Below are 23,239 nucleotides of genomic sequence, written 5' to 3' on the forward strand. Positions count from 1 at the left end.
GTGGTGGTGCATTTTGGACTTTCTGGCATCCTGAGCAGCTCTTGGTCAGGTCCTCGATTTGTTTATCGATTCCCGGCCACCACACATAAGCCCTGGCTAGGCTTTTCATTTTTACCCCTCCCAGATGACCCTCATGAAGCTCATTGAGCACTCTATCCCTTAACTTGGGTGGAATTACCACTCGGGATCCACACATCAAGGTCCCCCGGCACACTGACAGCTGTTCTCTCCTTGTCGAGAATGCTGGCAACAGTGAGTCGCCATGTGCTGGCCATCCCTTCACCGTCAAATCATATACCCGAGACAGTGTCGGGTCATTTCGGGTTTCCTTTTCGATACAAGCGTTAGTTACCGGTAGGTATTCAACTATAGTCGAATGGAATATTTCGACAGGATCCACTGCTGGTGCTTCCTCCGCAGTAGGCAGTGGCAGGCGTGATAGCCCATCAGCATTTCCATGCTGTTTCCTGCCCTTATATTCAATCTCGTAGTGGTGCGCCCCTAGAAAAAGTGACCATCTTTGTAGTCGTTGCGCAGTCATCACCGGAACGCCTTTCTTCGGATTAAAAATGGAGACAAGAGGCTGGTGATCAGTCAGCAAGGTGAATTTCTGCCCGTGCAGATAGTGATTGAACTTTTTCACTCCCCACACCAGGCTGAGGGCCTCCCTGTCAATCTGGGTGTAGTTACGCTCGGCTGAGGTTAGTGATCGTGACGCAAAGACTATTGGCCTCTCTGAGCCATCCGAGAATTTGTGCGACAGCACCGCTCCAATGCCGTAGGGTGACGCATCACATGCCAACCGAATTGGTAATGCTGGGTTGTAATGGGCCAATACCTCTTTCGATGTGATTAGTGTTTTGCTCTTCTGGAAAGCTCGTCTACATTCGTCACTCCACTTCCATGGCACCCCAGTTTGCAGTAGGGTGTTCAGTGGGTGTAGTATTGTAGACAAATTTGGCAAGAACTTATGGTAGTAGTTTACCAGCCCGAGGAACGACCTCAGTTGTGACACATTTTCCGGTGCTGGAGCCTTGACGACTGCCTCAATCTTCTCTGGGGACTTATGTAACCCTTCTTTATCAATAACGTGGCCACAATACGAGACCTGTTTTCTAAAAAACTCGCATTTGTGGCGGTTAGCTCGGAGCCCATATTCCTGCAATCTAGTGAGCACCTGCTCCAGGTTGTCAAGGTGGTCACTGTCATTTTCGCCCGTGACCAGGATGTCGTCCAAATAACACTGGGTCCCTGGGATCCCTTGCAGGACTTGTTCCATTGCCCTCTGCCAAATAGCCGGAGCTGATGCTACCCCGAATACCAGCCGGTTGTATTGGTAGAGACCTTTATGGGTGTTGATTGTGAGGTATTTTTTGGATGCTTCGTCTACCTCCATTTGCAGATACGCCTGGGCCAGATCAATCTTAGCGAAGCGTTTCCCTCCAGATAGTGAGGCGAAAATATCTTCAATCCGTGGAAGTGGATATTGTACGGTGTGAAGGACCGGGTTCACTGTTACCTTAAAGTCCCCACAGATGCGAACCTTCCTTGGTTCCCCAGGCGTGCTGCTCAATGACTTTTTCATCACAGGGATGATGGGTGTAGCCCACTCGCTCCAGTCTACCTTGGACAGTACACCTGAACGTTCCAGACACTCCACCTCTGCTTCGACGGCTGGGCGGATCGCAAAAGGTACCGGTCTGGCCTTAAAAAATTTTGGGCTTGCGTTTTCTTCAATTTTAATCATCGCTGTCATGCCTTTTAGTGTTTCGAGTCCTTGCTGGAACACTTCTTTCGCGTCAGTTAGGATCTTTGACAGTCGCCCAGTTGTGACGTCATCATCCTTTTTGTCAGCCACAGTCAGTGCCTGTATGGAATGCCAATCCAGTTGTATTTTCCGGATCCATTCATGTCCCAGTAATGGTGGTCCTCCATCTTGCAATACATACAGGTCTAGTTTTGGTGTTTCCTTACCGTAATATATAACGGTCACCCTTATTTTTCCTTTGGGGTAGACTTTTTGCCCCGTGTACGTCTTCAAAATAATTTTTGTGTCTCTCAAGGGTATGTGTGAGAATAGCCGCTCGTAGTCCCGTCGGTTTATGACTGTTAGGGCTGATCCTGTGTCCAATTCCATCTTTACCTGGACTCCTGCTATCTTGAGAGTGACCCAAATGGTTCGGTGATCCTCCGTTGTGATCACATTATGTAGTTTCAGACAACTCAGTTCCCTGCTTTCGGAGTCGTTATCACTCTTTTGTTCGTCTGAACTATTCTCCGTCATCTTATGTACCTTCTTGTACTTTCCTTTGGTAGGTTTCTTATTGCTGGTTTTCTTTCCCGACCTGCAGACTCGTGCTATGTGTCCTACTTTTCCACACTGTCTGCACACTTTGTCTTTGAACCAGCAATCATTGTGGTCGTGTGTGTGGTGTATGTAACCTGTTCCACCTTAAGAGAACTACCTTAAGAGATGTACTACTTTCTCTTGGCTGCTGTATACTGTAATACCGGTGGTGACCACACCGGTATATAAGTGTTGTGTAGGGATTTGCTGGGCAATTCAGCCCTGACCTCCGAATAGTAAAGACCTGTTAAAAGTTATTCTTGTTGTCTGTGTCCAGTGATTGATCCTAAGCATAACTGGGACACACAGACTCAACAGTGGCGACGAGTCCGATCTTACCCTGCGGCAGTTTTACATCCAAGGCAGCTTCGTCCTCAGAACGGGCGTCGAGAAGAGGCATCCGCCCTCATCATCCTGCTGAGCGCCATCGCACGGGAGGCATCGAGAACCCGGGTTAAAAAGAAAAATTCTGACCACGAAGCCCTCCATCAGCGACAGGCAGTGATCATCCCTTCTAACACGGTGGTGGGTAAGCCGATCAGTGACACAAGCAGAAAGTCAGCCACGTTGGCTGTGGAGTAGGGGAGGGAAAACGGAGGAATAAGGGCGGGGAACTCGACCACAGCTGGTAAAAAGGGCCGGGCTGCAGTCGAGGCCGAGAGGCGCAGCGACTGGGGCAGCTTAAGGCACGAGAGCCGCGGAGAAATCAAACGCAGCCGGTGTAAAGGACCTGGCTGCAAGCGGGGCTGCGAGGCAAAGCAGCGTCGGGGAATTGAGAACCGCTGGGGAGGCGAGAACGGCAGCAGCACGGCAATCGCCATTGCAGCCAGCAGGGGAAGAAGGCAAACGCGGGAATCTGCCATTGTAGTCGGCGGGGGAAGAAGACGAGTGCGGGAAAGACCGCCAAGCGCGGGAAGCCGCCATTTTAGTAGGCGGGGGAAGAAGACAAGCGCGGGAAGCCGCCATTTTGAGAAAAAGAAAAATTTAAAAACTTGCAAGGATGCCTAAACATGGGAGCATTAATACCTTTGATAGCGATATCGAAGATTGGACCACGTATGTAGAACGCATGGAAGTTTATTGTAAAGCAAATAAGGTACCAGATGATGAGAAAGCACTAACCTTATTAAGCTCAATGGGTGCGAAGACATACGGGCTATTGAAGCACCTTCTATCACCAAATAAACCGGTGGATCAGACTTTCGCGAATATTGTTACTGTCCTGAAAAATCATTTAAACCCCACGCCGCTGATGATAGCGGAACGATTTAAATTTTACAGAAGAACGCAGCTGAAAGACGAAAGCAACGCTGAATTTTTAATTGAACTGCGTAAGCTATCGAAGTACTGTCAGTTTGGAACAGGACTAGCAGATGCGCTGAGAGATAAATTTGTGTGTGGATTGTTAAAAGAAGGAACACAAAAGCGACTGCTTGAGGAGAATGATCTTACGCTTGATGAAGCTGTCACTATTGCAGCATCGCAAGAAGCCGCAGCGAGAGGCACGGCGGAAATGCAGCTACGGTCACCGGAACTCAACACCAATCAAATGGTCTTGGGTACAGTAAAATGTTATCGTTGTGGAAAGACAACGCACGATCAGAACCAGTGCTGGTTCAAAAATCAGGAATGCAGAAAATGTGGCAGGCTTGGTCACATAGCTAAAGTATGCCGGTCAGGAAAGAAGACCAGCAACAAAAAGTCACCGCAGGAAAAGTACAGAAAGGTACACAAGGTGACAGAGAACAGTTCGAACGAACAGGTCAGATTCAGACTCCAGCAGTAATGAACTGGGTAGCCTAAGAGTACACAATGTTGGTAAGGAAGCAGACCTCCAAACAATTTGGGTCACACTTCAGATAGCAGGAGTCCAAGTGAAGATGGAATTGGACACTGGATCGGCATTGGCGGTCATGAATAAGCAAGATTACAAAAGGTTATTCCCACATATTCCCCTACGGGATACGGAGATTGTATTGAAAACATACACGGGGCAAAGAGTATACCCCATCGGGAAGATAGAGGTAAAGGTGGTCCACAAGGGCAAAGAAAGCCGAGGAATGGACTTATATGTGCTACCTGAGGGAGGTCCACCACTACTGGGACGGGAGTGGATTAGGGAAATAAATATGGACTGGCATTCCTTAAAAGCACTAACGGTAGATTCCGGTAAAAAAGATGTAAAACCTAAACGATTGTCCAGAATATTGGACGATGCTAAAGAGGTGTTTCAACAGGGACTGGGAACACGGAGAGGAATTACGGCAAATGTCAAGGTTGAAGAACATGCAAACCCGAAATTTTTCAAAGCCAGACCGGTACCTTATGCGATACGACCTGCTGTGGAAGCTGAGCTGGAAGGGCTAGAACGTTCAGGAGTACTGTCTAAGGTAGACTGGAGTGAGTGGGCCACGCCCATTGTTCCCGTCATGAAGCGTTCATCGAGCAACAAGCCGGGGGAACCGGGGAAGGTTCGCATCTGTGGAGATTTCAAGATCACTGTTAATCCGGTGCTTCACACGGTGCAGTATCCGCTTCCGCGGATTGAGGATATCTTCGCTTCGTTGTCTGGTGGGAAACACTTCACCAAGATAGACCTGGCGCAGGCGTACTTACAGATGGAAGTTGAGGAAGAGTCACGCCAGTATCTCACGATCAACACGCATAGAGGCTTGTACCGGTATAATAGACTGGTTTTTGGAGTGGCATCGGCTCCAGCAATTTGGCAGAGGGCCATGGAGCAGGTATTACAGGGAATTCCAGGCACACAATGTTACCTGGACGATATTCTGATTACAGGAGATGATGACGAGGAACACCTTGCAAATTTGGAACTGGTGCTCACCAGATTGAAAGAATATGGACTTCGAGTTAATCGCCAGAAATGTGAGTTCTTTCAGAAGCGGATCTCGTACTGTGGTCATGTCATTGACCAGGAGGGGCTTCATAAGTCTCCTGACAAGATCGAAGCTGTTGTGAAGGCTCCCGCTCCGGATAATGTCTCCCAGTTGAGGTCGTTCCTAGGGTTGATTAACTATTACCATAAGTTTCTGCCAAATTTATCCACGGTGCTGCATCCACTGAACGCTCTTTTGCAGAAGGGAGTACCATGGAAGTGGAGCGAGGACTGTAAGAGGGCCTTTTGCAAAAGCAAGGCATTGATCACCTCAGAGGAAGTGTTGGCTCACTTCAACCCAACGCTGCCTATTCATTTGGCTTGTGATGCTTCTCCATATGGTATTGGGGCAGTACTCTCACACAAGTTGCCAAATGGCCTGGAGAGGCCAGTTGCGTTCGCATCCAGATCATTGACCTCCGCTGAGCGCAACTATGCTCAGATAGATAGGGAGGCTCTCAGCCTTGTGTGAGGAGTAAAGAAGTTTAATCATTACCTGCAGGGCCAAAAGTTCACGCTTCTGACAGACCACCAGCCGTTGGTATCCATTTTTAACCCTAAGAAGGGTGTTTCGGTGATGACAGCACAGAGACTCCAGAGATGGTCCCTTTTCCTAGGGGCACATCAATATCAGATTGAATTCAAAGGTACAAAGCAGCATGGTAATGCTGATGGGCTGTTGCGCCTGCCACTACCTACAGAAGAGGAGGCACCGACGGTTGACCCTGTTGAGTTATTTCACTCGACCATCATCGAATGTTTACCAGTCACCAATGCAAGTATTGAAAGAGAAACCAGGAATGACCCGACACTGTCCCGGGTCTACGAAGTGACAGTGAAGGGATGGTCAGCACATGGTGATCCACTGTTACCGGCATTCTCAGCAAGACGAGAACAGCTGTCCGTCTGTCAAGGAACATTGATGTATGGAACAAGGGTGATTATTCCACCTAAGTTAAGAGAGAGAGTTCTAAAGGAACTGCATGAAGGTCATCTGGGGGGAGTCAAGATGAAAAGCCTTGCTAGGGCTTATGTGTGGTGGCCGGGTATCGACCAACAGATAGAGGATCTGACGAAAAGCTGCTCAGGGTGCCAAAAAGTGCAAAATGCACCTCCGATTGCACCGCTGCATCCATGGGAATGGCCTTCAACCCCATGGCAACGTGTACATATTGACTTTGCTGGTCCATTCATGGACTCCATGTTTTTAATTGCGGTGGACGCACATTCTAAATGGCCAGAAGTGATTAAGATGACTACCACTACCTCGGAAAAGATGATCGCGGTGCTGAGAATGATATTCGCAAGAAATGGATTGCCAGAACAAATATGTTCAGACAACGGACTGCAGTTCGTGTCAGAAGAATTCCAGAAATTCATGAAGAAGAATGGGGTGAAACATTATACCTCTGCCCCATATCATCCGGCTACAAACGGGTTGGCCGAGAGATTTGTACAAACGTTCAAAAAAGCAATAAAGGCCATGAGCGAAGATCAGATTCCACTACAACACAAGGTGGACAAATTCCTACTGGCATATCGAAACACCACTCATGCAGTGACAAACCAAAGTCCTGCCATGATGTTCTATAACAGGAGGTTGCGCTCCAGGTTGGACTTGTTAAAACCAAATGTGCGGAGGGAAGTTGAAAACAAACAGTTCCAGCATATAAATAACAAGACCACTCGGAGTTTCAAAATAGGACAACCAGTGTTAGCCCGGGACTAAAAAAACGAGAAATGGCAATCTGGAACAATTCGGGCCAGACAAGGACCCCTGATGTACACGGTAGATATTGGTGAAAATGTAATACGGCGTCATGCTGACCAACTGGTAGAATCGAGAACAAGGGTCGAACCCATGGTTACGGCAGAGACAACCGTGGAAGAAGTTAGTGAACCTGAAGCATCTACCTCAGAAGTGAATGTGCCTGATGATGATGTCCAATCCATAAGAGACCAACTAGATGAGTCACCCCAGCAACGAGAACCAGAGACCCCTGAAAGGCGTTATCCAACTCGAATCAGGAGGCCTCCTCAGAGACTGAATCTTTGAACTGTTTTGCATGAAGTTGTATATATATATATGTTACTATGTTATGTTAAATGGGGATATAACTGTTAAGCTAAAAAGGGAGGATTGTGGTGTATGTAACCTGTTCCACCTTAAGAGAACTACCTTAAGAGATGTACTACTTTCTCTTGGCTGCTGTATACTGTAATACCGGTGGTGACCACACCGGTATATAAGTGTTGTGTAGGGATTTGCTGGGCAGTTCAGCCCTGACCTCCGAATAGTAAAGACCTGTTAAAAGTTATTCTTGTTGTCTGTGTCCAGTGATTGATCCTAAGCATAACTGGGACACACAGACTCAACAGTGTGTTGTTCTGCCGCAGCGATAGCACTTCTCTGTTCCATATGACATTTCGTTTGTGCCATATTCTTGCGGTCTCTGTTGTATCTCTGCAGCGCCCCGTGCTGCTGCTTCATATGATACCGCAATGCTAAAAGCCTTTTCCAGCGTAAGGTCCTTTTCAGATAAAAGCCGTTTCTGGGTTCCTTCACTTTGAAGCCCACACACAAACTTGTCCCTTAAGGTATCTGCCAGTCCCGCTCCAAACTGGCAGTGTTTCGATAGTTTGCGCAGTTCTGTTAAATAATCAGCATTGCTTTCATCCTTATGCTGGTTCCGTGTGGCATCAAGGAGCCCTAGTAAAACTGAAGTCAATGGGAATCAGGGAGAAAATGCTCCACTAGCTGGAGTCATACCTAGCACAAAGGAAGATGGCTGTGGTGATTGAAGGTCAATCATCACAGCCCCAGGACATCGCTGCAGGAGTTTCTCAGGGCAGTGTCCTGGGCCCAACCATCTTCAGCTGCTTCATTAATGGCCTTCCCTCCAACATAAGGTCAGAAATCGGGATGTTCGCTGATGACTGCACAGTGTTCAGCGCCATTCACAACTCCTTAGATAATGAAGCAGTCCATGCCGCATACAACAAGACCTGGACGATGTTCAGGCTTGGGCTGATAAGTGGCAGGTAACATTCGCGCCACAGAAGTGCCAGGCAATGACTATCTCCAACAAGCGAGAGTCTAACCACCTCCCCTTGATATTCAACGGCATTACCATCGCCGAATCCCCCACCATCAACATCCTGGGGGTCACCATTGACCAGAAACTTAACTGGACCAGCCACATAAATACTGTGGCAACAGCAGGTCAGAGGCTAGGTATTCTGTGGCGAGTGTCTCACCTGCTGACTCCCCAAAGCTTTTCCACCATCTACAAGGCACAAGTAAGGAGTGTGATGGAATACTCTCCACTTGACTGGATGAGTGCAGCTGCAACAATACTCAAGAAGCTCGACACCATCCAGGACAAAGCAGGCTGCTTGATTGGCACCCCAACCATCACCTTTAACATTCACTCCCTCCACCACCGGCGTACTGTGGCTGCAGTGTGTGTCATCTACAAGATGCACTGCAGCAACTCGCCAAGGCTTCTTCAGCAGCGCCTCCCAAACCCGCGACCTCTTCCACCTAGAAGGATAAGGGCAGCAGGCATATTGGTACACCACCACCTCCAATTTCCCCTCCAAGTCACACACCATCCTGACTTAGAAGTATATCGCCCATCCTTCATCGTCGCTGGGTCAAAATCCTGGAAATCCTTACCTAACAGCACTGTGGGAGTACCTTCACCACACGAACTGCAGTGGCTCAAGAAGGTATCTCACCACCACCTTCTCAAGGGCAACTAGGGATGGGCAATAAATGCTGGCCTTGCCAGCGACGCCCAGATCCCATAAGCGAATAAAAAAAAAATCCCAGCCAGAGAGGGGTTGTCTGGGTTGCATCCTTCATTCTGCTTCCTCCTCGTCTGCTTCCTCCTCTTTTGCTTCTTCCTCTTCTGCGTCTTCCTCTTTCCTCTCTGAGCGAATGCTGTAAATCTGAAATAAATGCATAAAATGCTGGAAATACTCAGCAAGTCAGGCAACATCTCAACCTGAGACGTGAACTCTGTTTCTCCACAGATGTTGCCTGACCTGCAGAGTATTTCCATTATTTTCTGTCTTCTCAGAGGCCTTCCTTTACCATCCGAGGCCTTGCAAGCATCCATCAGCATTTCCTACACACTTAAAAAACTTTTAACATCTATTGGAGTAACCCACTACTTCAATAAAATCAAAAAAAACCAGTCCAAAAGTTTAATGCAAATTTACCTGAAAGATGTGTGTGTCCCTTTAAGAGGTGCTGATAGCGCCTCTGTCAGTCTGCTTGCACGCTAGGTTTACCTGGCATGCTTAGGATCCAGCAGAGAACTCAGCGCTAGTGTCGAAGTTCGCAGTGGTGACTTTATGTTGGCGTTGCACACTGACTAACATCACCACTCCGCCATTTTTTTTCAGGGACTACTTCAGAACAGCAGCGTTACTGGGACATCAAAAATGGAGGACGCCATGTGACCCACCACCAGCTGGCGGAAGAGTGGCAGCCTCTGCTTTCTTGACTTAATCCCGAGCTAACGGGTGGCACTAAGGTAGGGAATTTCTCCCCTTTGGACTCTTCACCTTAAAGGGAGGTGAATGAGAGAGAATTTTATAGAAGCATTTAAGATACTGAGTGCAACAAAAAATATTAATGCTGAGCATTAATTCAAGTAAAACCGTGACTGTTGGACAAGGGGACACAGGTATAAATTGTTAAAAGGCAAACTGAGAACTAACGTCAAGAAGCAGTTCTTCAAGCAAAATAATTAACACCTGGAATAATCTCCAGGTTCAGTAGTATAGACAAAAACTCTGGAGTCAGTTAAGACACAATTTTACGTTGTGATGCGGGTCTCACAGGTTTCTATGGAAAGTTGCGCTAGATAGGTAGAATAGCCTCCCTTATCTGGACTTATCTTTCTAATCCTCGCTATCCGGAGGGAAGATTTCCTCTGGTTACTATCTGTTCGCTTCTTCCTATTAATAGCAAGAAAATTTCCTGTATTTACTACTTTTAGCATAAAAGTCTTCTAAATATTGTTATTCTTTTCCACTGTTTCTCCCCATAGGACAACACTGTATCCTATTTGCATGTGAAGATTGAATGAATAAGAATGGAAAAATGTTTTTCTGATGTGGCTAGTTGCTATACAAATATACTACAATTACAGACTGCATTTCACCTGACTCTTCCCATACCTGTTGAGAACCTGCTGTCACTAGCTGCCAAAATGAAATCAGATATTTTGTTTCCTACTACTGTTATCCTTCAGTTGAATAAGCAAATTTACAGTTTGTACCAAATCTACTTACTATCTTTAACAATGTAATCAACTCATCTATGGCTGTATTTGCATCACAGAAGAATTGTTCGAGTGTTACAGATGACCAATTCAGTAAAGTGACTCCTTGTCTCAGAACAGACTCAATCTAAATGAGAAAGAAACAAGTGACCATGAATGTGAAATTATTATGACTGCTTCATAACCAAAATATAAAAACTGCTATCATTAATACCTGGTTTATCTTACTTTATCTTACAAGTCATCATATCTATATATATAATACATAGAAACTGCCTGTAATATAAAAAAAAGCAAAATACTGCGGATGCTAGAAATCTGAAATAAAAACAGAAAATGCTGGAAATACTCAGCAGGTCAGGCAGCATGTGTGGAGAGAGAAACAGAGTAAACGTTTCAGTTGATGACCTTTTGTCAGAACTGGAAAAAGTGAGAGATGTAACAGGTTTTAAGCAAGAACAGAGGCAGGGAAAGTGGGGGAGGGGAGGAAAGAACAAAATGGGAAGGTTTGTGATAGGGTGGAAGGCAGGCGTGGTTAAATGACAAAAGGGATGATGGTGAAAGGCAAAAGGAGGTGGTAAAGGGACAAGTAAAGGAACAAAAGATGGGTCTAGAGGAGCTGTAAATGGCAACAGGAGAACCATTACCAGCACCAGCTGTCAAAAAAATGGGAGCAGTGGTTATAATTGTAAATTGTTGAACTCAAGCAAAAAAATATTTAACTGGAGGAGGGTAACCTTCATTGAATTGAAAAGGAATCTGGCCCAAGTGAATTGTAATCAAAAATTGCTAGGCAAAACAGTAAATGAACAATGGGAGGCCTTCAAAGAGGTGGTTCGGGTACAGAGTAGACTCATTCCTATGATGACGGAGAAAGGATGATCATCCATAGCTAGTGCTCCCTGTATGACTAAAGATATAGGGGGAAAAATTTGTTAGCGACCATTTTGGATCGCTAAATTTAGTGCCCAGCAAAAAATAGCGCCAGCGATCGCTAACTCAAGCGCTCCACTTCCTTCTTAGAGTGCCAACCCCGAATATCGTGGCGTGTGTACTGCATGGAAGGACTCTTCCGTTCGTTAAAGGGGAGGATCCAAGCCCACAACTCTGCAGGGCCCTACCTGGACCATCGGGGAGCGGTGTGCCAGGCTGCAAGATCACGGCATGGACCTGGCACTCAAAGACGCAACGGGCCATGACAAGTAAGTTGGCCGACTTTATTTTCCCTGCCCGCCACCTGCCCTTTCATCAGCACCCCGTGAGCCTCCTGCCGCTCCGTTCCCACCCCCTGAATCGGTCGCTGTCATGGCCCAGTGCAGATTCAGGGGGCAGGGCAAAAACGGAGCACTGCACATGGTGATGACGTTGTCATCACTTGTGCAGCGGAGCGGGGCGCTATCAGTTACCGCCGCTGCTAAACACCCGCTGAATCTAGCAGGAGTTGTTAGCGGCGCTGCGCCTGGGCAAAACGACATTTGCACCCCGTTAGCACCGAATTTCTAGCCCTGTACAGAGGTTTAAATGAGACCGAAAAAGGAGGCTTATGACAATTGGAATGTCCATAATATAGTAGAGATCAAAGCTGAATAGAGAGGAGATCTAAAAAGGAAATAAGAGGGACAAAGAGAGTGTATGGGAATAGATTAGCGGCTAACATAAAAGGGAACCCAAAAGTCTTTTATAAACACATAAATAGTAAAAGGGTAGTCAAAGGAAGGGTGGGGCCGATTAGAAGCCAAAATGGAGATCTTCTTGTGGAGGCAGAGGACATAGCTGAGGTATAAACGAGTACTTTGCATCTGTCTACACTTAAGAATAGGATGCTGCCAATGTAGCAGCAAAGAAGCGATATTGGATAGGATAAAAATAGATAAAGAGGATGTACTTAAAAGGTTGGCAGTGCCCAAAGTAGCAACGTCACACATTCCGGATGGGAAACATCCTAGATTACTGTGGGAAGTAAGTGTGGAAATCTTAGGAGGCTTTGGCCATAATCCTCCAATTCTCCTTGAATGTGGGGGTGGTGCCATGGGACTGGAGGATTGCAAATGTTACATCCCTGTTTAAGAAATAGGATAGGGATAAAGCTGGAAGCTACAAGCCAGTCAACCTAACATTGGTGGTGGGGAAACATTTAGAGACAATAATCTGGGATAAAACTAATCGGCATTTGGAGAAGTATGGGCTAATAAATGAAAGCCAGCATGGACTTGTTAATGGCAAATCATGTTTGACTAACTTATAAGAACATAAGAACATAAGAAATAGGAGCAGGAGTAGGCCAATCGGCCCCTCAAGCCTGCTCCGCCATTCAATAAGATCATGGCTGATCTGATCCTAACTTGACCGAGCTTTGATGAAGTAACGGAGAAGGTTGATGAGGGTAGTGCAGTTGATGTTGTGTATATGGACATTCAAAGGCATTTCACAAATTACCATATAAGAGACATGTTAGCAAAATTAAAATCCATGGGAAATAATAACCAGAGTGTGACAGGAAGGGACAGAATGTTTAAAAATAAGAGTGCAACAGAAAATGGGGCAAAAACAAGGAGAAATGGTAAAAAGACAAAGTTAAAAACTCTATATCTGAATGCACGCAGCATTCGTAACAAGATAGATGAGTTGACGGCATGAATAGATACAAATGAGTATGATCTGATCGTCATTACAGAGACGTGGTTGCAAGGTGACCAGGGCTGGGAACTGAATATTCCAGGGTATTTGACTTATGTTTGCCCACTCACTTAGCCTGTCTATATCCCTTTGCAGATTCTTTGAGTCCTCTGCACAACTTGCTTTCCCATCCATCTTTGTATCATCTGCAAACTTGGCTACATTACACTCGGTCCCTTCATCCAAGTCATTAATGTAGATTGTAAATAGTTGGGGCCCCAGCACCAATCCTTGTGGCACCCCACTAGTTACCGTTTGCCAACCAGAAAATGACCCATTTAACCCACCTCTCTGCTTTCTGTTAGTTAGCCAATTCTCTATCCATGCTAATATATTACCCCCAACTCAGTGAGCTCTTATCTTATGCAGTAACCTTTTATGTGGCACCTTGTCGAATGCCTTCTGGAAATCCAAATACACACATCCACTGGCTCACCCTTGTCCGCCCTGCTTGTTACATCCTCAAAGAACTCCAGCAAAATTGTTAAACATGATTTCCCTTTCCTAAAACCATGCTGACTCATGCTTGACTGCAGTATGTTTTTCTAAATGCCCTGCTACCGCTTCCTTAATGAAGGACTCCAGCATTTTCCCAACGACAGATGTTAGGCTAACTGGTCTATAGTTTCCTGCTATCTGTTTCCCTCCTTTCTTAAATAGGGGTGTTACATTTGTGGTTTTCCAATCCGCTGGGACCTCTCCAGAATCCAGGGAATTTTGGTATATTGCAACCAATGCATCCACTATCTCTGCAGCCACTTCTTTTAAGACCCTGGGATGCAGGCCATCTAGTCCAGGGGACTTGTCGTCTTTTAGTCCCATTATTTTACTGAGTACTCTTTCCTTAGTGATAGTGATTGTCTTTAGTTCCCCACTCCCTGTGGCCCCTTGATTATCCATTATTGGGATGTTGTTAGTGTCTTCTACAGTGAAGACAGGTGCAAAATATTTGTTCAGAGTCTCTGCCATTTCCCCGTTCCCCATTATTAATTCCCCAGTCTCATCCTCTAAGGGACCAACATTTACTTTAGCTACCCTCTTCCTTTTTATATACCTGTAGAAGCTCTTACTATCTATTTTAATGTTTCTTGCCAGCTTAATCTCATAATTCATCTTCTCTCTCTTTATTATTTTTTTAGTCATCCTTTGCTGGTTTTTAAAAATTTCCCAATCCTCTGGCCTCCCACCAATCTTGGCAACATTGTATGCCTTCGTTTTCAATTTGATACCATCCTTTACTTCCTTAGTTAGCCACGGATGGTGCTCCCTTCTCTTAAACTCTTTCTTTCTCACTGGAATATATTTTTGTTGAGAGTTATGAAATATCTCCTTAAATGTCCGCCACTGCATTTCAACTTTCTTACCCTTTCATTTGTTTTTCCAGTCCACTTTAGCCAGTTTAGATATATTTCTAAAGGCTAAAGGGATCAAGGGATATGGGGAGAAAGCAGGGACAGGGTAACTGAATTTGGATGATCAGTCATGATCTCATTAAATGGCGGAACAGGCTCGAGGGGCCAAATGGCCTACTCCTGCTCCTATCTTCTATATTTCTGCCCTCATGCCATTATAATTGCCTTTGTTTAAGATCAGGACACTGGTTTGGGATACAACTTTCTCACCCTCCAACTGAATTTGAAATTCAACCATGCTATGATCACTCTTTCCTAGAGGATCCTTTACTATGAGATCATTTATTAATTCTGTCTCATTACATAGTACCAGATCCAAGATAGCCTGCTCCCTGGTTGGTTCCATTACATACTGTTCTAGGAAAACATCCCGGATACACTCTATGAACTCCTCCTCCAGGCTACCATGGCCAATTTGATTTGTCCAATCAATATGGAGATTAAAATCACCCATGATTATTACGGTACCTTTTTTACAGGCCTCCATTATTTGTTGATTTATACTCTGTCCAACAGTATTGCTACTGTTCGGGAGCCTGTAGACTACGCCCACCAGAGACTTTTTCCCGATATTATTTTTTATCTCCACCCAAACCAATTCTACATCTTGATCTTCTGAGCCAATATCACTTCTCACCACTGCACTGATCCCATCTTTTACCAACAAAGCCACCCCACTTCCCTTTCCTTTCTTTCTATCCTTCCGAATTATCATATACCCTGGAATATTCAGTTCCCAGCGCTGGTCGCCTTGCAACCACGTCCCTGTAATGGCGATCAGATCATACCCATTTGTATCTATTTGTGCCGTCAACTGATTTATCTTGTTAGGAATGCTGCGTGCATTCAGATATAGAGCTTTTAACTTTGTCTTTTTACCATTTATCCTTGTTTTGGCCTTTTTTTCTGTTACACTCTTATTTTAAATATTCTGTCCCTTCCTGTCACACTCTGGTTATTATTTCCCCCATCTCTAGCCTGCTCTATTGCTTTCTCATTGACTTTTTATTTTCCCACTCACCTGGATCCTCCCCCTCCCCCCTCCACTATTTCCACCCTCAGATCAAAGAAAGAGGCTTATAATGCTGCCAAAAAAGAGTAGTAAGCCTGAGGATTGGGAGGATTTTAGAATGCAGCAAAAGAGGACCAAGAAATTGATAAAGAAAGGGAAAATAGAATGTGAGAATAAACTAGCGAGTGACATAAAAACAGACTGTAAAAGCTTCTATGGGTATGTGAAAAGGAAATGATTTGCAGGCTGAGACAGGAGAAATTATAATGGGGAATAAGGAATTGGCAGAGAAATTAAACAAATACTTTGTGTCTGTTGTAGTGTATGTAACCTGTACCACCTTAAGAGGATACCTGAAGGTGATGGACTACTTTTTGATGGCTCCTGTACATTGTAGTACCGGTGGTGACCACACCAGGGTATATAAACCCTGCAGAGCAAAGTGTATCCCAGTTCAGCCCTGACCCTCAATCACTAAAGACCTGTTTCATTATTTGTGTAGTCTGTGTCCTGTTATTCAGCATAACTACATTTGAAAACACAGACTCAACAGTGGCGACGAGTCTGATCTTACCTAGCGGCAGTTGCATCAAAGGAAGCTTCGTCCTCTGAAACGGGCGTCGAACAAGGACATCCACCCTCAACATCCTGCTGGGCACTGCATCGCACGGGAGGCCATCGGGAACCCGGGTTGGTTTCTGGCCACGAAGTCAAACATCAGTGAACATCCCTTCGATGACAGCGGCGGGTAAGCCCGATCGAGCGGCACGGGGGGAAAGTCGGCCGAGTTGTCAGTAAGAGAAGGGGAGAGAAATGACGAAAAGGGCGGAGAACACGACCGCAGCTGGTGTCAGGGGCCGGACTGCAATCGGGGCAGAGACGCGCAGCAGCCAGAAAAGCGTTTATGACCACAAGGACCGCGGGAGCAGCGGGGAACAAGAGCAGCAGCGTAGGGGGAAATAAAGGACCGCTGGGAGGCGTGAACGGCAACAGCGCGGGAATCACCATTTTGAGTCGGCGGGGGAAGAAGACAAGCGTGGGAGAAGCCGCCATTTTGAAAAAAATAAATAAATAAAATAATCATCATATCCGAAGGAAAGGAAACTCAACAAGGATGCCAAAAACGGGTAACATCACTGCTTTTGATAACAATGTGGAAGATTGGGCCACTTATGTGGAACACATCGAAGTTTACTGTACAACGAATGAGGTATCGGAGGATAAGAAAGCACTAACCCTATTAAACTCGATGGGTGCGAAGACGTACGGGTTATTAAGGAACCTTGTAACAGGCTATATTGGACTGGGTACTGTGCAATGAGAAGGGACTAATCAGTAATCTTGTTGTACGGGGACCCTTGGGTCAGAGCGATCATAACATGATCGATTTCTCACTCGAAATGGAGAGCGAAGAAATTGACTCAGAGACTAAGGTCCTGAATTTAAACAAGGGGAATTATGATGCCATGAGACGGGAACTGAGTAGGTCTGATTGGACAACGTTCCTGGGAGGACTGGAGGTAGATAAACAATGGCAAACATTTAAAGATAGAATGACAAAATTGCAAAAATTGTTTATACCAATCTGGCATAAAAGGAAATCTAAAAAGGTGACTCAACCGTGGATAACAGGGGAAATTAGAGACAGCATAAAATCCAAAGATAGGGCGTATAAAATAGCCAAAAAAAGCGCCAGAGCGGAAGATTGGGAACAGTTTAAGATAGAGCAAAGGAGGGCAAAGGGCATGATCAAGAGGGGCAAAATAGCTTACGAAAACAAGCTGGCGGAAAATATAAAAACTAACTCCAAAAGCTTTTATAAATATATCAAAAGGAAAAGACTGGTGAAAACCAAAGTTGGTCCATTGCAGTCAGATACGGGGGAATATATAATGGGAAATAAGGAAATGGCAGATCAACTAAATGCATACTTTGGGTCAGTCTTTACGAAGGAAGACACAAAAAACCTCCCTGGGATATCGGGAAAAATAGGGACATTGGCAAAGGAGGAACTGACGCAAATCAATATCTCTAAGGATATGGTGTTAAGGAAGCTAAAGGGATTGAAGGTGGACAAATCCCCAGGGCCTGATAACATGCATCCTAGGGTACTGAAGGAGGTGGCCCTAGAGATAGCGGATGCACTAAGGATGATTTTTCAGAATTCATTAGACTCGGGAACAGTGCCGATGGATTGGAGGGTAGCTAACGTTACCCCACTATTCAAAAAGGGGGGTAGGGAAAAAGCAGGTAATTACAGACCTGTAAGCCTTACATCAGTTGTGGGCAAAATGCTGGAGTCCATCATTAAGGATGAAATAGCGGAGCACTTAGCAAATGGGGACAGGATAGGACAGAGTCAACATGGATTTACAAAGGGTAAATCGTGCTTGACTAATCTATTGGAATTTTTTGAGGGAGTAACTGGTAGAATAGATGGGGGAGAGCCAGTAGATGTGGTGTACCTGGACTTCCAAAAGGCCTTCGATAAGGTCCCACATAAAAGATTAGCATGGAAAATTGAGGCTCATGGGATAAAGGGGAAAGTTTTGGCGTGGATAGGGAACTGGCTGTCAGATAGAAAACAGAGAGTTGGAATAAACGGCTCATTTTCTGAATGGCAGGCAGTAACAAGTGGGGTACCACAGGGATCTGTCCTGGGCCCCCAGCTGTTCACAATTTACATTAATGACCTGGATCAGGGAGTCGGATGCAGCATTTCCAAATTTGCAGACGACACTAAACTAGGAGGGGGGGTGGGCTCAGAGGAAGAGACCAGGAAGCTCCAGAGCGATTTGGACAGACTGGGCGATTGGGCGGATAAATGGCAGATGCACTATAATGTGGACAAGTGCGAAGTTATCCACCTTGGGTGCAGGAACGGGAGGGCAAATTATTATTTAAATGGCAATAGATTGGGAGAGGGGGAAGTACAGAGAGACCTGGGTGTTCTTGTACACCAGTCACTGAAGGCGAGCATGCAGGTGCAACAGGCGGTCAAGAAGGCAAACGGTATGCTGGCCTTCATAGCAAAAGGGTTAGAATACAGGAACAGGGATACCTTGCTGCAGCTGTACAGGGCACTGGTGAGACCACACCTCGAGTACTGTGTACAGTTTTGGTCGCCTCATCTGAGGAAGGATGTTCTTGCCATGGAGGGGGTGCAGCGGCGATTCACCAGGCTGATACCAGGAATGGCGGGAATGACCTATGAGGAGAGACTATGTAGTTTAGGGATGTACACACTGGAGTTTAGAAGATTGAGAGGGGACCTCATAGAAGTGTATAAAATTCTGACAGGTCTAGACAGACTGGATGCAGAAGGAATGTTTCCCTTGGCGGGTGAGAACAGAACTAGAGGACATAATTTAAGGATAAGGGCTAAACCATTTAGGACAGAGATGAGGGGGAATTTCTTCACTCAGAGAGTGGTGAACCTGTGGAACTCATTGCCACAGAGGGCAGTGTACGCCAGCTCATTAAATATATTTAAGAGGGAATTAGATATATTTCTACGGGCAAAAGGGGTTAAGGGTTACGGAGAGAAGGCGGGGACGGGATACTGAATTAAAGGATCAGCCATGATCTCATCGAATGGCGGAGCAGGCACGAAGGGCCGAATGGCCTACTCCTGCTCCTATCTTCTATGTATCTATGTACCAGATAAATCGGTAGGGAAGAGTTTTGCGGATATTGTTACTATCCTGCAAGAGCATTTAAACCCCACGCCGCTGCTGATAGCGGAACGATTTAAATTCTACAAAAGAATTCAACTTAAAGAAGAAAGCAACGCTGAATTCCTAACCGAACTGCGCAAGTTATCAAAGTACTGTCAGTTCGGTACAGGACTAGCAGACGCACTGAGAGATAAGTTTGTGTGTGGGCTCCTAAGGGAAGGAACCCAGAAGCGACTGCTGGAGGAAAAGGACCTTACGCTGGACAAAGCTTTCAGCATTGCAGCATCGCACGAGGCAGCAGCACGAGGCGCTGCAGAGATACAGCAAAGGCCATTGGAATTCAGCACCAATGAAATGGCATTGGGCACAGTAAAGTGCTATCGTTGTGGAAGGACAACGCATGACCAGAACCAGTGCTGGTTCAAAGATAAAGAATGCAGGCAATGTGGCAAACTTGGTCACATAGCGAGAGTATGCCGGTCAGGAAAGAAGACCAGCAGCAAAAAGTCACCGCAGGAGAAGTACAAAAAGGTACACAAGGTGACAGAGAACAGTTCGGATGAACAGAAGACGGACTCAGACTCCAGCAGTAAGCAACTGGGTTGTCTGAAAATACATAATGTGGGTAACACAGCAGACCACCAAACTATCTGGGTCACGCTTCGGATAGCAGGAGTCCAAGTGAAGATGGAATTGGACACTGGATCGGCATTAACGGTCATGAATAAGCAAGATTACAAAAGGTTATTCTCGCACATTCCCCTGAGGGATACGGAGATTGTATTGAAAACATACACGGGGCAAATAGTATACCCCAAAGGAAAGATAAAAGTAAATGTGGTCTACAATGGTAAAGAATTTCAGAAAATGGACTTGTATGTGTTACCTGATGGAGGTCCGCCACTACTGGGATGGGAATGGATCCGGAGAATAAATGTGGACTGGCATTCCATACAAGCACTGACTGGAGATGCCTGTAAGGAGGACGGCGTCAAACCTAAACGACTGTCCAAAATCTTAGATGATGCTAAGGAGGTGTTCCAACAAGGACTTGGAACACTGAAAGGAATTACGGCAACCATCAAGGTTGAAGAACATGCAAACCCAAAATTTTTCAAAGCCAGACCGGTGCCTTATGCGATACGACCTGCTGTGGAAGTAGAGCTGGAAGGGCTAGAATGTTCAGGGGTACTGTCCAAGGTGGACTGGAGCGAATGGGCTACACCCATTGTTCCTGTCATGAAGCGTTCGTTGAGCAACAAGCCGGGGGAACCTGGGAAGTTTCGCATCTGTGGCGATTTCAAAATCACTGTTAATCCGGTTCTTCACACGGTGCAATATCCGCTTCCGCGGATTGAAGATATCTTCGCTTCGCTGTCTGGTGGGAAACACTTCACTAAGATAGACCTGGTGCAGGCGTACCTACAGATGGAAGTTGATGAAGCGTCACGTCAGTATCTCACGATCAACACGCATAAGGGCTTATATCGGTATAATAGACTGGTTTTTGGAGTGGCATCGGCTCCAGCGATTTGGCAAAGGGCCATGGAGCAGGTATTGCAGGGAATTCCAGGCACACAATGCTACCTGGATGACATCCTGATTACAGGAGATAACGATAATGATCACCTCGCAAATTTGGAGCAGGTGCTCATCAGATTGAAAGAATATGGGCTCAGAGTTAATCGCCAGAAATGCGAGTTCTTTCAAAAGCGAATCTCGTACTGCGGCCACGTCATTGACTGGGAGGGGCTCCATAAGTCACCTGACAAGATCAAAGCTGTTGTAAAAGCTCCTGCACCAGAGAATGTATCCCAGTTGAGGTCGTTCCTCGGGTTGGTTAACTATTACCACAAGTTTCTTCCAAATTTATCCACGGTGTTACACCCGCTAAACACTCTTTTGCAAATGGGAATACCATGGAAGTGGAGCGATGATTGTAAGCGGGCGTTTCAAAAGAGCAAAGCACTGATCACCTCTAAGGAAGTGTTGGCTCACTTTAACCCAACGCTGCCTATTCGCTTAGCTTGTGATGCTTCTCCATATGGTATCGGGGCAGTGCTCTCACATAAGTTTCCAGATGGCTCGGAAAGGCCAGTCGCTTTCGCATCCAGATCATTGACCTCCGCTGAGCGCAACTATGCTCAGATAGATAGGGAGGCTCTCAGCCTCGTGTGGGGAGTTAAGAAATTTAACCATTACCTGCAAGGCCAAAAGTTTACGCTGCTGACAGATCACCAGCCATTGGTTTCCATTTTCAACCCTAAGAAGGGTGTTCCGGTAATGACGGCGCAGAGGCTTCAGAGATGGTCCCTTTTCCTAGGGGCACATCAATATGATATTGAATTCAAAGGTACAAAACAACATGGTAATGCTGATGGGCTGTCGCGCCTGCCACTACCTACAGCGGAAGAGGCACCGGCAGTTGACCCTGTAGAGATATTTCACTCGACCATCATCGAATGCTTACCAGTCACCAATGCGGGTATTGAGAGAGAGACCCGAAATGACCCGACACTGTCTCGGGTCTATGACTTGACAGTGAAGGGATGGCCAGCACATGGCGAACCACTGTTACCAGCATTCTCAGCCAGACGAGAACAGCTGTCCGTATGTCAAGGAACATTGATGTATGGTACAAGGGTGATTATTCCTCCAAAATTAAGAGAGTTCTGAAAGAATTGCACGAAGGTCATCTGGGGGGAGTCAAGATGAAAAGCCTTTGCTGGGGCTTATGTGTGGTGGCCAGGTATCGACAAACAAATAGAGGATCTGACTAAAAGCTGCTCAGGGTGCCAAAAAGTTCAAAATGCACCTCCAATTGCACCGCTGCATCCGTGGGAATGGCCTTCAGCCCCATGGCAACGTGTGCATATCGACTTTGCAGGTCCATTCATGGATTCCATGTTTTTGATAGCAGTAGACGCACATTCTAAATGGCCAGAAGTGATTAAGATGTCGACCACTACCTCTGAGAAGACGATCGCAGTTCTAAGAACCATATTTGCAAGGAATGGGTTGCCGGAGCAAATATGTTCAGACAACGGACCACAGTTCGTGTCAGAAGAATTCCAGAAATTCATGAAAAAGAATGGGGTGAAACACTATACATCTGCCCCATATCATCCGGCTACAAATGGGTTGGCCGAGAGATTTGTTCAAACGGTCAAAAAGGCGATAAAGGCCATGAGTGAAGACCATATTCCACTACAACACAAGGTGGACAATTTCCTGATGGCGTATCAAAACGCCACGCATTCAGTGACAAATCAAAGCCCTGCCATAATGTTCTATAACAGAAGGTTGCGGTCCCGGTTGGATTTGTTAAAACCCAATGTGCGAAGGGAAGTCGAAAACAAGCAATTCCAGCATGTAAATAACAAGGCCACTCGTAGTTTCAAAATAGGACAACCAGTGTTGGCCAGGGACTATAGGGATGATAAATGGCAACCTGGAACAATTCGTGCACGACAAGGACCCTTGATGTACACGGTAGACGTTGGAGAGAACGTAATACGACGTCATGCTGACCAACTTGTGGAATCGAGAACAAGGGTCGACCCCATGTCTACGGCAGAGACACCAGTTGAAGAACTTATTGAGCCTGTAGCATCTACCTCAGACTCGAACGTAGCTGATGATGTTCAATCCATAGGAGATCAAGTGGATGAGTCACCCCAGCAACGAGAACCAGAGACCCCTGAAAGGCGTTATCCGGGCCAGATCAGGAGGCCTCCTCAGAGACTGAATCTTTGAACAGTTGTGTGTAAATTGTATATATGTTATCCATGTAATGTTTAATTTGGGGTGTACACTGTTAAGCTAAAAGGGGAGGAATTGTAGTGTATGTAACCTGTACCACCTTAAGAGGATACCTTAAGGTGATGGACTACTTTTTGATGGCTCCTCTACATTGTAGTAC

At 45.9% G+C, this 23,239-nt stretch overlaps 1 protein-coding gene across 2 annotated transcripts in view; it reads right to left on the minus strand.

Moving 5' to 3' along the window:
* The window catches only part of LOC147113154 (dynein axonemal heavy chain 8-like), a 148,776-nt gene that overhangs the window by 83,490 nt on the left and 42,047 nt on the right, over nt 1-23,239 (minus strand). For both annotated transcript variants that reach the window (XR_015079627.1, XM_085998052.1), the window contains exon 4: nt 10,551-10,667. The gene's annotated coding sequence lies outside the window, so the exon portion shown is untranslated. The remainder of the gene's footprint in view (nt 1-10,550; nt 10,668-23,239) is intronic.

Source organism: Somniosus microcephalus, chromosome 9, assembly GCF_052327205.1.
Source record: "Somniosus microcephalus isolate GS21.2 chromosome 9, FLI_Smic_1.0, whole genome shotgun sequence".
NCBI lineage: Eukaryota > Metazoa > Chordata > Chondrichthyes > Squaliformes > Somniosidae > Somniosus > Somniosus microcephalus.